The sequence below is a fragment of the Rutidosis leptorrhynchoides genome, chromosome 1, assembly GCF_046630445.1.
Source record: "Rutidosis leptorrhynchoides isolate AG116_Rl617_1_P2 chromosome 1, CSIRO_AGI_Rlap_v1, whole genome shotgun sequence".
NCBI classification, from domain to species: domain Eukaryota; kingdom Viridiplantae; phylum Streptophyta; class Magnoliopsida; order Asterales; family Asteraceae; genus Rutidosis; species Rutidosis leptorrhynchoides.
Window position 1 is genome coordinate 652,365,300 of NC_092333.1, and position 13,931 is coordinate 652,379,230.

Sequence of the window (13,931 nt, forward strand, 5' to 3'; positions counted from 1 at the left end):
CCTTACGGCTCATTGGTTTCATCCCGAGTCTTGGTTGTTAATGAAACGGACAGTTGCTTTTAAAATATTTCCTTATCCACATAATGGAAATAATATACGGACAATTTTACATGACACTTTAAGTGAATATAATTTGGATGACAAAGTTTTCACGATTTCACTAGACAATGGCTTCTAATAATAATAGAGGTATGAACTTATTAAAATGTCGTATAAAACCAATTTTAGATGGAGCATTTTTTCATTCCCGTTGTGTTGCTCATGTTATAAATTTGTCCGTGAAATCGGCATTAAGAATATGCGATTCCTTAAAAATGTTGTTTAGAAATTTATTACAAACTATATATAGTACGAGCAACGAACGACAAATGAATTATAGATTTTTTCGTATACAATGTAATGAAGTACCGTTAGGACCTTCTTATGATAATAATACTAGGTGGAATTCAACTTGTATAATGTTTGAAAATATATTACGACAACGTCAAACTTTACACACTTTTGATGAAGGTCTTGTACGTCAAAATAAGTCCGTTTCTATTTCCGAACAAGAGTGGGGGCAACTAGGTGAATTAACTAGTTTTTTTACAAGTTTTTAAAGAGGCAACTACCGAATTATCTGGTGTTTATTACCCAACTAGTTCGTTAGTTTTAAACCAACTTTATTTAATGACGTATAAATTAAACGAATTTGAAAACCACCATAGTCCAATGTTTAGAACAATGGTTCGAAATATGAGAAACAAATTTATAAAATATTTTTATATGTTACCTTTGGTTTTGACTTGTGCCGCGGCACTTAATCCGTCTTTAAATGTTGGAGGGGTAGAATATCTAATAAGAAACATAATGGATAATTTGGGATTGCAAGATGGGATGGACCCCGAAGAAGCCGACCACGACTATATAAAAAAAGAAATTTTTAAATTTAATGATAATTTTAAAAAATTATTTGAAATTTATGCAATAAAATTTGGTCAACGCCCAAACCCAATCGTTGATCCTTTTCGGGCCGGATCATCATCATCATCGTCGCGAATGACCCGCGGCATTAATATAAACCTTTTTAATCAAATACGTGAAGATGCTAGTAAACGTCAGCGATCATCAGCTCCAACAAGCGAATTAGGAAATTATATTGGTCTCGGTTCGAGCTTTGTAATGAATTTGCAACCCGAACAATTTGCCCACTTTGATATCTTGGCTTATTGGAAAGAAAAAGAATCAACCTATCCAATTTTAGCAGCTATGGCTCGTGACTTACTATCTGTCCAAGCTTCGACGGTTGCTTCTGAATCGGCATTTTCCGTTAGTGGTCGAATTATATCCGAAAGAAGGTCAAGACTAACTCCCGAAGCCGTTGAAGTATGTGTTTGTTTGAAAGATTATTTGGATGGTGTGGATAGGATACAAAATCAAGTATCTTTGGAAGGTCATATGTTAAACGATGATGAAGAAGTTATTGTTAATGAAGAAATTGAAAGAGGACTATCACCTCCGCGTGCTGAATTAGTTGAAGGTGAATGTGAACTAGCTGATCCAGAATCAATCGGTATATATAGTGGATCACTGAACGACGACGACACCGAGTACTACTAAACTTAAGTATAACGGGTGATGGCAATGCCGAAGCTTGATATACTTAAGTACTCGAATACGTTTCCGGGTGATGGTCATGCCGAAGCTCGAAATGTATTCGTATTAGTATTTTTTTTGTTGTATAATTGTATGGTTTGAATTGAATAAAAGTTAACGATTATCTTGATTTATATTATATATAGTTGTTAAGTGTTATAATATGATTATGTTGTTTAATTTTATTTATAGTTGTTTATATGTTATAAAATTAATTCGTTAAAAATCGATATCTAAAAATATAGTCGAACCGGTAATAGAATAACCATTTAAAAATTGGATCCGGAAAAAACCGAACTCGAATCCGAAATAAAACCGAAAAAAATCGAACCGGTAAAAACCGGTTGAAAACTGAAAAGACCGATTCCGAACATTTAAAACCGACAACAAACTGATTCGGAAAAACCGAAACTGAACTAAAACTGATTTTTCAAAAAACTGATTAAAAAAAAAACTGATTTTTCAAAAACTGAAAACCGAAAAAAACCGATTTTTCTGCACCTCTAGTCAGTTCTTCTTTTGATGGATCAACGTGTTCTAGGTGTTAGAATACGTTCAAGGAAAAAGTCAAGAATAGTCAACTTACCTTTTATGGTAAGTTGACTTTAGGATCAGAAGGGTTTTTTCATCATTTCCTGATTTGTACATATCACAAGGCAACCAGTATTCTGCACCGATTCAACGGCTACAAGCCCCAAGACAAAACAACTTTTTCCTTTATTGTAATGGTGGTTCCAAAAGTACAATTGGAGCCTTACCAAAACTAGAAAGAGCCGTTAGCTTCTGTAATTATATAAGCTCTCTTGTAATGAAGAAATAAAAAAAAAAGAATATACAAAAAACTTACTGATCAATAATCTTCATCACAATTACTTGTTAATTATCATTGAAAACATGGTATCAGAGCTAACGGTATCGATCCATTGATCAAGATACACGTTCTATGTCTCAATCATTTACCAGAAACGATTTTCAAGCTGCCATGTCTAAGATTGACGGTAGCTCTGAATTAAATCAAGCTGCCATGTCAATCCTAGATGGTAGCCCGAATCATATGGAAAAAAGTTACCTGGATGCCCTCTGTAAACCATCAAACATCGTTGAACCAGAGATCATCACCATTAACCGCCACCAATCATTACCACCGCTAAGTTGCGTTTACTGTGGTACATCAGGACACTCGATTATTCAGTGTTTCAAACTGATTGGGTACCCAAATTGGTGGCACAAACAGAAACGTGGTAAAGCTGTGATGACAGAGGCAACCGGCAACGGCAGCATAAGGACCAATCCTCAAACAGAACGTTCAACAAGAGGTATCTCAAATTTATTGCCTGAATCTTATAAATCAACCAAATGGGTGAGGGTTAAACCCTCAAACCCTAAATTAGTTGAACCCGTTCATAGATCGATGAAAAAGGGAAGGTCTGAAGCCTTTAACCCTAGTGCTTCGTTTCAATCGATCAAAAAGAAAGACCACTGTATTCTTGAATCGAACTCCTTCAATCACCCAAACAGATTCGACCTGTTGCAAACAATTGAAGATGAAGGGTTAAAACCCTCTCTTCAATCGATATTATCTGATAAAAATGAAAGGAGTTCAAACCCCAATTTTATGATTGATAAAAACAGAAGGGAAATAGGTATGGAAGCCAGTAACCCTAATTCGTGTATGAGAAAGAGAAAGAGGGATTGGGATATAAAAGGAAATGGGTACTGTAACCCCATACCCGAATGTAATCATGGGTGGGCTAAGATGGCTCACTTTACACATGGGCCGGATATAAAAATTAAAGCCCAAATTAATAAAGGGGGTGGACTTAATAGGAGTACTCAGGCCCAAGGAAATCATAAATCTTTAAAAAAGGTCCAAAACTCTACAATTTTTAAAAACAAAAATAACTTTTTTATCGGAAAAGCTAATACTGTTTCGAATGACACCAAAAATAACGAATGAATTTTTGATTGCGGTGCTACTCACACCATGACTTTTGAAAAATCCGATTTTTATTCCGAATCACAACCCCAGGTTAATAAAATTCAAACGGCTAACGGAGGTGTTGTTCAAGTTGAAGGAGGAGGAAACATTGAAATTACTCCAAATGTGAACTTATCTAGTTGTTTATATATACCAACTCTGTCTCATAAACTGTTATCCGTTAGTCACGTTACAAAAGAATTAAATTGTTCTGTTTTATTACACCCCACCTTTTGTATCCTTCAGGATATCAAATCTGGGGTAATTATTGGGCGTGGTACCGAACGGGGCGGGTTATACTATGTAAACGAAGTAACCCAACAAGGTACCATGATGCTTGCTCATGGAACACCTACGAGGGAAGCTTGGTTATGGCATAGGAGGTTGGGTCACCCATCTGTCGGATACTTACATGCTTTATTTCCGAGTCTTTTTCCATCAAACGTTACTTTAAATTGTGAAACTTGTATTTTGGCTAAAAGCCACCGAAGTACTTATAAACCTAGTAATACAAGAAAAGATGTTCCGTTTGCTTTAATCCATTCGGATGTTTGGGGTCCTGCACCGATCATAGGGGGGAAAAACTTTCGGTATTTTGTCCTATTTATTGATGACCATTCACGTATGTCCTGGATTTATTTTTTAACTCACAAATCAGAAGTTTTTGAGAAATTTTCCCACTTTTATAAAATGATTCAAACCCAATTTAATAAAAACATACAAATGTTAAGATCTGATAATGGGGGTGAGTTTGTAAACTCATCAATGAAATCTTTTTGCGAAAATAATGGGATTATTCATCAAACCTCGTGTGCTCATACCCCCGAGCAAAATGGCGTAGCCGAACGTAAGAATCGACTACTTTTAGAAATGACAAGAGCTTTATTAATTGAATCCAAGGCTCCGAAAAGTTTTTGGCCCGAAGCCCTTGCTTCCGCTACCTATCTTATCAACCGGTTACCTACTAAGATTTTGGGCACAAAAACCCCTAAGGATACACTTTCCCAATTCCATACCCTTCCGACTTCATTTAGCATTGAACCTCGAATATTTGGGTGCTCAGTCTTCGTCCATATTCCAAAACATGAGCGTACCAAACTAGATCCATGTACGGAAAAATGTGTCATGGTTGGCTATGGAATAAACCAAAAAGGATATCGGTGTTACAGTCCCAAAAGACGTCATGTTTTTACTACCATGAACTGTGATTTTGTTGAAACTGAATATTTTTATAAAAATACCCAACTCACGAGTGAGGGGGAGAACGAGAGTAATGACACTCTTAGTTGGATGACATGGGTACCACCTCAAACACAAGATCCCGAACCAATACCAAACCCTGAACCAGTAAACCCCGAACCAATACCAAACCCTGAACCAGTAAACCCCGAACCAATACCAAACCCTGAACCAATATCAAACCATGAGCCAATAGACCCCGAACCAATACTAAACCCCGAGCCTACAGAAACCATCCCACCAAACCATGAGACCACTGAAACCATCCCACCAAACCATGAGACAACTGAAACCTCCTCGAATAATGAGCATCAAACTCAAGAGGAACAACGTGACTCAAATTCCGATAAAACCACCCAACGATATGTCCTACCTCAAAGAGCCAATAGAGGTGTCCCACCAAAACGATATTCTCCAGAAAAAGAAGCGCAACGATCTAGATATCCTATGGCTAATATAGCACAAGGAAATCTGTCAAAAGAAGCTCACAAATTTAATTTCGCAATTTACTCTGAAAATATTCCAACTTCTGTTGAGCAAGCGTTCAAATCAAAAAACTGGAAAAAAGCAATGGAAGTCGAAATGGAAGCTCTGAATGATAATGACACTTGGGAAAAATGTGTCATACCTCAAGGAAAGAAACCAGTGGGATGTCGATGGGTATTTACGATAAAATATAAACCCGATGGAACTATTGAAAGATACAAAGCACGACTGGTTGCGAAAGGGTACACTCAGACATACGGGATTGATTACTCCGAAACCTTTTCACCAGTCGCAAAGATTGATACCATTAGAGTTCTTTTCTCTATCGCTGCAAATAAAGATTGGCCACTTCATCAATTTGATGTGAAGAATGCTTTTCTTCATGGCGAATTAAAAGAGGAAGTCTATATGGAAGCACCACCTGGATTCACCGACAACTTTAAAAATAGGGAAGTTTGTCGACTTAAAAAGGCTTTATATGGGTTAAAACAATCACCACGGGCTTGGTTTGGGAGATTTACACTATTTATGAAAAAAATATGATTTTAAACAAAGCAACTCAGATCATACTCTCTTTTTTAAACGAAAAGAAAATTTAATTACATGCTTAATCATTTATGTTGATGATATGATAATAACAGGAAATGATAAAGAGGAAATTTCTAATTTAAAAATGAACTTATTTAAAGAATTTGAGATGAAAGATTTGGGCAGACTTAAGTATTTTTTGGGGATTGAGGTATTACGATCTCAACAGGGAATATTTATTTGTCAAAAGAAGTATGTTCTTGATTTTCTTGCAGAAATAGGTATGATTGATTGCAAAACAGCTGATACTCCAATGATTCCAAACCAGAAGCTATGTATGGAAGATGAAGCTGATCTTGCTGATAAAGGGCAATACCAAAGGATGGTGGGAAAACTCATCTATCTTGCTCATACTCGACCTGATATAGCACATGCAGTTGGAGTTGTGAGTCAATTCATGCATCAACCACAGGTTCACCATATGGAAGCCGTAATGAGAATCGTCAGATATTTGAAGAAAACAGCGGATCATGGAGTTGTTTTCAAAAGAAATGGGCATCTAAGAACTCAAATATATACAGATGCAAGTTGGGCTGGAGAAAAAGGGGATAGAAGATCTACATCCGGATTCTTTACAATAGTCGGAGGTAATTTAGTTGCATGGAAAAGCAAGAAACAAAAGGTTGTTTCTCTATCAAGTGCAGAATCAGAGTTTAGAGGGATAGCCAAAGGAGTTGTAGAAGCATTGTAGACCCGAAAACTTCTAACAGAGATTGGATTTCCACCAGAAGATAGCATTCAGATATTATGTGATAACGAAGCAGCCATTGCCATATCAGAAAATCCAGTTCAACATGACCGAACCAAACATGTGGAAGTTGATCGACATTTTATTCGACAGAAATTAGATGATGAAATCATTTCCCTTCCATCAATCAGATCCGAAGATCAGTTAGCCGATATTCTCACCAAATCTGTTAATGGGAGATTATTCAGTGAAGTGCTTAGCAAGTTGAATATTGGAAACCCCACTATTCAACTTGAGGGGGAGTGTTAGAATACGTTCAAGGAAAAAGTCAAGAATAGTCAACTTACCTTTTATGGTAAGTTGACTTTAGGATCGGAAGGGTTTTTTCATCATTTCCTGATTTGTACATATCACAAGGCAACCAGTATTCTGCACCGATTCAACGGCTACAAGCCCCAAGACAAAACAACTTTTTCCTTTATTGTAATGGTGGTTCCAAAAGTACAATTGGAGCCTTACCAAAACTAGAAAGAGCCGTTAGCTTCTGTAATTATATAAGCTCTCTTGTAATGAAGAAATAAAAAAAAAAGAATATACAAAAAACTTACTGATCAATAATCTTCATCACAATTACTTGTTAATTATCATTGAAAACACTAGGTACTAGTGTTAGTTAATTATTTAAATTTGATTCTGAAATTGAGAAATACATAGTAACATGTTGGTCTTGTATTAAAAAGGTTGCATTGAAAACATTTTGGTCATGTATTAAAAAGGTTGCATTGAAAACTTAGAATTAGCAACTTAAATTTAAAATTGTCCCCAGGAATCGATGGGGCAACTAAGGGGTGTAGAAAACCACTTACCCACCACGCCAATATCGATTTTTCTTTACTACTACATGCATTACATTTATAATTTTATATATCTGAGTTTAGTGCAGTTTAGTGCAATTTTATATATCGATTTTTCGTCCTGATGAATTATCTGGTCCCAGATGATCAGTCTGTCATCGAAACCGCTATTTATCATCATTGTGCACATAGATTGGAAGCTGGGAGTAAGAGTATGAGGTACAACGTAACAGAAAATGTTGTTGAAACACAAATGTATTTTGGTTCCTATTGTAGTAAGCCAGATGAACAAAATAAACACATTTTGGTAGTATTTTGATCTTATTCGATAGGTGTATTTTATTTAATTTTATTTTTGCCCACATTTATTTGTTTAAGCATAACCAACACACGTCTGGCTAGGTAACTTTGTGTTTTGTTAAACCAGATTAGTATCCTAATTAATTTGTATTCTATACTAACATACATTTGATTTAACTGTATGTTAATGGCTCATTAATTGAGATGAATATATAATGACATCAGACTTTACTGGAATAGTCAATTAGTTTGACAATAAAGTAGTTGTTAGATCAACCTAATCTGACCTTCCATTTTAACCTTTTATTGAACCCATCCATCCAACCTGCTAACTGCTAACAACCTAAACAGACTGATCAGATCTACTAAATCACGACCAAACTTTTCCAAGGAAAAAAAAAGTCAAAATTCGTTGTCAACCCAACCTGTTTGTCAACCAAATCTACTTAAAACCACTAAAAAGAACCAAACAAAAAATATATCATCATGTATTCACTTCCTTCCGTTGGTTCCAATACGAGGCTTTCCTTTAACCTCAGACTCCTGCCATATTTATAACCAAAATAAAAATTTGGTTCAACATAAAACGAAATTAAGAGAGATTACAAAAAAAAAAAAAAAAAAAAAAAAAAGATTAAATAGTGCAGACCTGAAAGTACATATAATTTTTCACCATTGCGGGGTTATGATTTTCTGCACCTTTGCTCCAATCATAGCATACCTAAAAGTCGCATTCATATGTTAATATATCAAACATCATCATAAGAAGGCATGCGTGTAAATTTTCTGCAGTATATTACATACCGCATAAGCATATATGGAGCCATCATTGTTAAAGCTGCTACAAGGTATAGTTTGATTACATCTTGACATTGCATGTGTAACAGTCGAATTAGCAAACACAATATCTTAAACATACAACAAGACTACCCATTTTGAAACGATACCTTTAGTCTTTGTTTGCAGAAATTAAAAGCACCGTCAGATCCAGCAGTTGCGAATGTGTGATGGTACTTAAAAAGTGAGTTAACATGTTCAAAGTTTATTCACAAAAAGAGTTGTTCAAATATACGAATAGCAGCTATATTGAAGTGTCTTACAGGATGAAAGTTGAGAGTAAATATTATTTCCCTCTCGGTGGAGTTTAAAAGTGAAGTTTTTACTTTGTTGTTGTTCATCAAGATGACGTACACCAACTCTCCCTTCGATTGACCCAACCTAATGAACAAATTCATCATTATTAATACATTTTAACTTTAAGGACATAGTATAAAAAAAGGAACAGCATAATATAATCCAATATGGAAGTAGAAACACAAAACCTTGCTGATCTGGAAAGGCAGCAACACACCTAGTTTGGTATTTTAGGGGGATGCACTTCTCTTAAACTCGGCCTGTTGTGATCCACGTGGACTCAATATCATATATGTATTTTGTATCTTTAAACAGTTAGATGAACACAAGATTGGCTGTTGATATATAATTAGGGGTGATTTTAATCTACTTACTTAAAATGGGTTATGTTGGTTTATATAGTAAAAACCAACAGGTAATCAAATTTTAAAAACTGAGCTATAGATGAAACATATCAATGGTTTAAGCAGGTCAAGTGGGTAAACCAACCCCCCCCCCCCCCCCCCCCCCCAAAGTGTTATTCAAGTTTTTCAACATCCCACGGTGATTTAATATGCAAATAAGATATTTATATAATAATCCTTCTATGATTATTTTTGATACTTCATCTATTTCAGATACAATTAAGAATTTTGGACAAAAATTAGTCAGTAGGTTCAACGCATCCTAATCCGTTTTGACCGGTGTTTAGAATCAAATGGTTTTTCCTTACCCGTTTTGACCTATTAACCAACCCGTCTACCCACCTAAATTGACACCTCTGTTATAAAAAAATTTATACGCAAACACACAAGCTTTAGCTATTGGCTCAGGGCACCTAAAAAATCGCTAGGCCTATTGGTTTGACATCTCTATATTTTACACAAGGTCACAAAATACAGTATAACGCTAAGTAGCACTAAAAGGAAAATTGGAAGAGTAGTCGAGTAGTAAAGTGACCACTAATAAAGAAAACACTAATAAATAGCTCTAATCAAACTTAAGCAAGTATGCTGAAATTTTAACCAACTTCGAAATAGAGAAAAAAAATAGTAAACAAAAGAGCTCTAACCTCAAGTATCAGTCAAATATTTGGTATGTGCCAAAACTAAAGCATAAAATAAAGTACCAATCAATTCATTAAATAAGCCACAAGACAATTTTAATGCATATATATTAAATATATGATGAAGACATGAATTCAAAGAAACTATATATCACTTCAAAAAAAACTACTATTAAAAAATAAACAGAATTACAGCAACCTCCTTCACGGGAGCATCATGCATAGCCACAGTGACCGGTTGACCACCAGACACAGTAAAGGGCTAAAGGCCACATCTTCACTTGTTTGTCACATCAACCAGTGAAAACTGTTGTTCCATCATCCTTCCAAGCTGAACATAAGACCTACATAACGTAACACACCAAAAAGCTGTTAACCAAACAACATTTCAAACTTTTAAGAACTATGCATAATATCATACAGAGTAGTTTATTTTACTGGTTGGTCGTGAGCAATTGACCACTTTCCCACCGAGCCAACAGAAGCACCACTTTTTGTTATCTCCCAACATCTCACCTACAAGCAAGGTTGCAGAAATCGGTTCTCGGGGAGTTCTCGGCAGGGTCTCCAAAACGAGAACTCGGAGAACTCGGGGAGTTATCGGCGGTTGACTTTCGTTGACTTTTGAGATTTTATCGAGTTTTTTCCGAGATTCGACCGATTTTACTCGGGGAGTTGTAGGCTACAAGATTAGTAATCAAACCACAACTATTAGTTCACTCTTAATAACTGAATAATATATAATTCATATTGCTAACATAAAACTAACCTGGTTATCCCAAGAAGTAGCGACAAGGTAATTAGCCTTAAAGAAAGGCTATTCATAATTTATATAAAATTATAAATGCTGATTTCAATTTAATCATTAATTATTAATAAATCAATTAACTAAGTGAAACTAAACTAAATTAAATTAAAATAGTAAGAGATTCATATAAATATATAGTGAACTCATACTAGAGAATTATCATGATTCATTTACCTCAGTTGATTTGTTTGGATTTGTATTGGAGGCAGAACCAACACCAAATCAGACATTGCATTCAAATTATGAACAACTTGTCTATCGGAATCCTAATTATTGCCGGAAAACGATAGATTCAGACCGGAGAATTCATATGATCAGCCGGGTTTTGGGTTTGAAAAAGAAAATCGAATTTAAAAGGACAAAATTACAGGCGTCAACTACAACCAGAGTTCAAAAGAATTTTTTCGACACCAGGGTCCACTATGGTAATCTGCTAACGATCGTCAATTTTTCTGTTAAAGTTCATCATGCGCAATGCACATGAGGGTATTTTCGGTATTTATCTATTCTTTCTTTCCTTTTCTCTTTTGTCTACGTACCAATCATCAAATAAATTAAAAGTAGGTCACAATTTAATTTCCCTTTAACAAATCAATCACAATCTTTGGTACAAATCAATTGCAGGAATGAAACCCAAATCACCGTAACCAACATCACGGCAACAACAGCACCCTCCGATAGAGTTAGAGCGATGATAGTGGTGGGTGACGATGGAGTTGCAACAACGGTGGTAGTGGATGAAACCCTAGATTCGTTGCCGCTGCTACTCTCGTTTACTCGTGTATTTGCATTCAAATTTTCACCCAATCTACACCTTAAATTAAATTATTATGTCAAAATCAAACCCGATATTCAAACCTATAATCTCATAAGATCTATTTCTTTTTCGTCTACGGAAACATCACGTTCGCAACAAAGGGTTCAAATAAAAAACTTTTAATTGCTCCAGTAAAATGAAAAGAAAACATTTCTTGAAGTTGGTGATTGCCGAGCAAATCTCTGGAAGCTACTGAACGAAATAGATCCGGCGGAGATGTGGTCGTCGGAGGTGGATGTATGTGTGAATTTAAATTTTATTTTATTTGGTAACCAAACTATTTCACGAAATGTCGACGATGTTGATTTCTCATGTGCAGGTAGTTTGCTTCAAAGAATGTGTAGGTACAGAGGTTAATTTCTTTACTTCTACAACTACCAAATTTTGTTAATGACTAAAAACATGTGGGTTTTCCTTGATTTTAGTGAGATCAAGGAATGAATTTTTATTATAAGCAGAAGTGAATGAGTGGGAAGATGATTTTTTCATTTTTTAAGTTTTTTTTAGATCTGTTTGTGTATCTTAAGTTTTTGGATCTCAAATTAAAGAAAAAGGAAAATTGTGGCGAAGAAAGAAAAAGAGGGTTTTGAATCTAAAATTTTTGGATTATTGAAGATAGAGATTGAGGTGAAGAAATTAAGTTTTTGGATCTCAGTTTTTAGATCAATTTAGATGATGAAGGACTATGAAAGAAAGGTACAGGTCTGTATTAAAGGGAGACAGAGGAAGATGGACAGATGAATGACTATTTTACCCTCGTGTGCATTGCACATGATAGAGTTTAACGGAAGAAATTGACCGAGTTAGTTAGATGGACTCCTTGTGAAACAAATGCATACCACGGTGACCCTCAAGTCAAAAAAATTCTTTTGAACTCCAGTTGTATTTTTAGACATACCACAGGGACCCCCGTGTAATTTTTTCATTTAAAAGTCAAGTGTATTGAATACAGGTCGGGTTGGGGTTAGGGATGACAATGGTCACCCGATCCATTGAATATCCATCCGATCCACCCGCTTCTTGATGGATATGGATGAACCTAAATGAATATGGATACGGATATGGATGAACCTAAATGAATATGGATATGGATATGGATATGGATATGGATGAAAAGTTTCATCTATGGATATATCCATTAACACCTGAAATACATATATAAGTACATAAATATAGATATATGCTTATATAATTACTATAACAAATGCATTCAACGCTAAACTTACATTTTGCTTTTAACCTTATAATGAAATAATTGTGATATATTACAATAAAACATGTATATCTAACTAAATAAACTTATTAATTTCATATTGAATTTTTCATAATCTGTGTTTCATAGTAAATAAAACAAAATGTGTACTATATTCGACAGATATTACACATTCTTGTAGATAGAATTTAATTATTTCATGTTATATTTATTAATTATTGCTATACCACATTTTCGTTTTCATCGCATATTAGAAAATATTATTACATTTTTTTAATATCCAATGGATATCCATTAACCCGCTTAATCCAGCGGATATGGATATGGATAGATAAACTAAAATTAAACGGATATGAATGATGAACAAAAACTTTTTTTTTTTTTTTTGAAAAGCAAGATATATATTAAAACAAAAAACGAGTACAACGAGTACAACACCGAATTCAAACTAGAAAGAGCCTATACAAAACTAAACAAGCATAGACAAGAACGAATAGACATAAATACAGGGAGTAAACGTTTAGCCAATTCCCGATCTAGATGATGAACTCGAGACATAAGACGCCGGATTAATGAGCCATTGACTCCATTCCAAAGAAAGCTTTTTGCATCGTTTAGAGATCCAGCCAAAACAAGAAGTTTGAATGTTGGAGAGGATGATCGGAGGATGAACAAAAACTAAATGAATATGGATATGGATACGACATCACTTGATCCATATCCGATCCATTGCCATCCCTAGTTGGGGTTGGGCTAATTAGGTTTATGGAATGAAAACATTTTTGTTCATCTACTATTAGGCCCAATATAATAAAGATAAGGCCCCACATTATGATTAGGAGGAGTTCATTAGTTGTATTTTAACGTATTAATCCACTTAGCAAAACTCATATACGTAATTATATAAATTATATATCTAAAATTCCAAGGTTTGAATATTAGGTTGTTAACCTTTAGCATTCATATTTATTCGTCATAAAGTGGGAATTGAAGTGTTCGTTATGCATGCATGAATGTATAGTATAGTTGTTGATCTGGTTTCATACACTGAACATTAATACGTAGTATTATAGAAAGCCAAATATCCACGATTTTGTCTTCATGACAGATGGATCGATAACTGAACCACACGCATGCAAACTTTTG

General features: G+C 34.9%; 1 long non-coding RNA gene and 1 pseudogene across 1 annotated transcript; both read right to left on the bottom strand.

Moving 5' to 3' along the window:
* Positions 1-11,723, bottom strand: part of LOC139849911 (protein RAE1-like) — a 268,156-nt pseudogene extending 256,433 nt beyond the window's left edge.
* Positions 8,091-8,641, bottom strand: LOC139885798 (uncharacterized). The gene is made up of 3 exons (XR_011772103.1): positions 8,573-8,641; positions 8,418-8,489; positions 8,091-8,311 (listed from the first exon to the last, which is right to left on the bottom strand). It is a non-coding gene; the product is annotated as an uncharacterized lncRNA (long non-coding RNA).
* Positions 11,724-13,931: the final 2,208 nt, after the last annotated feature.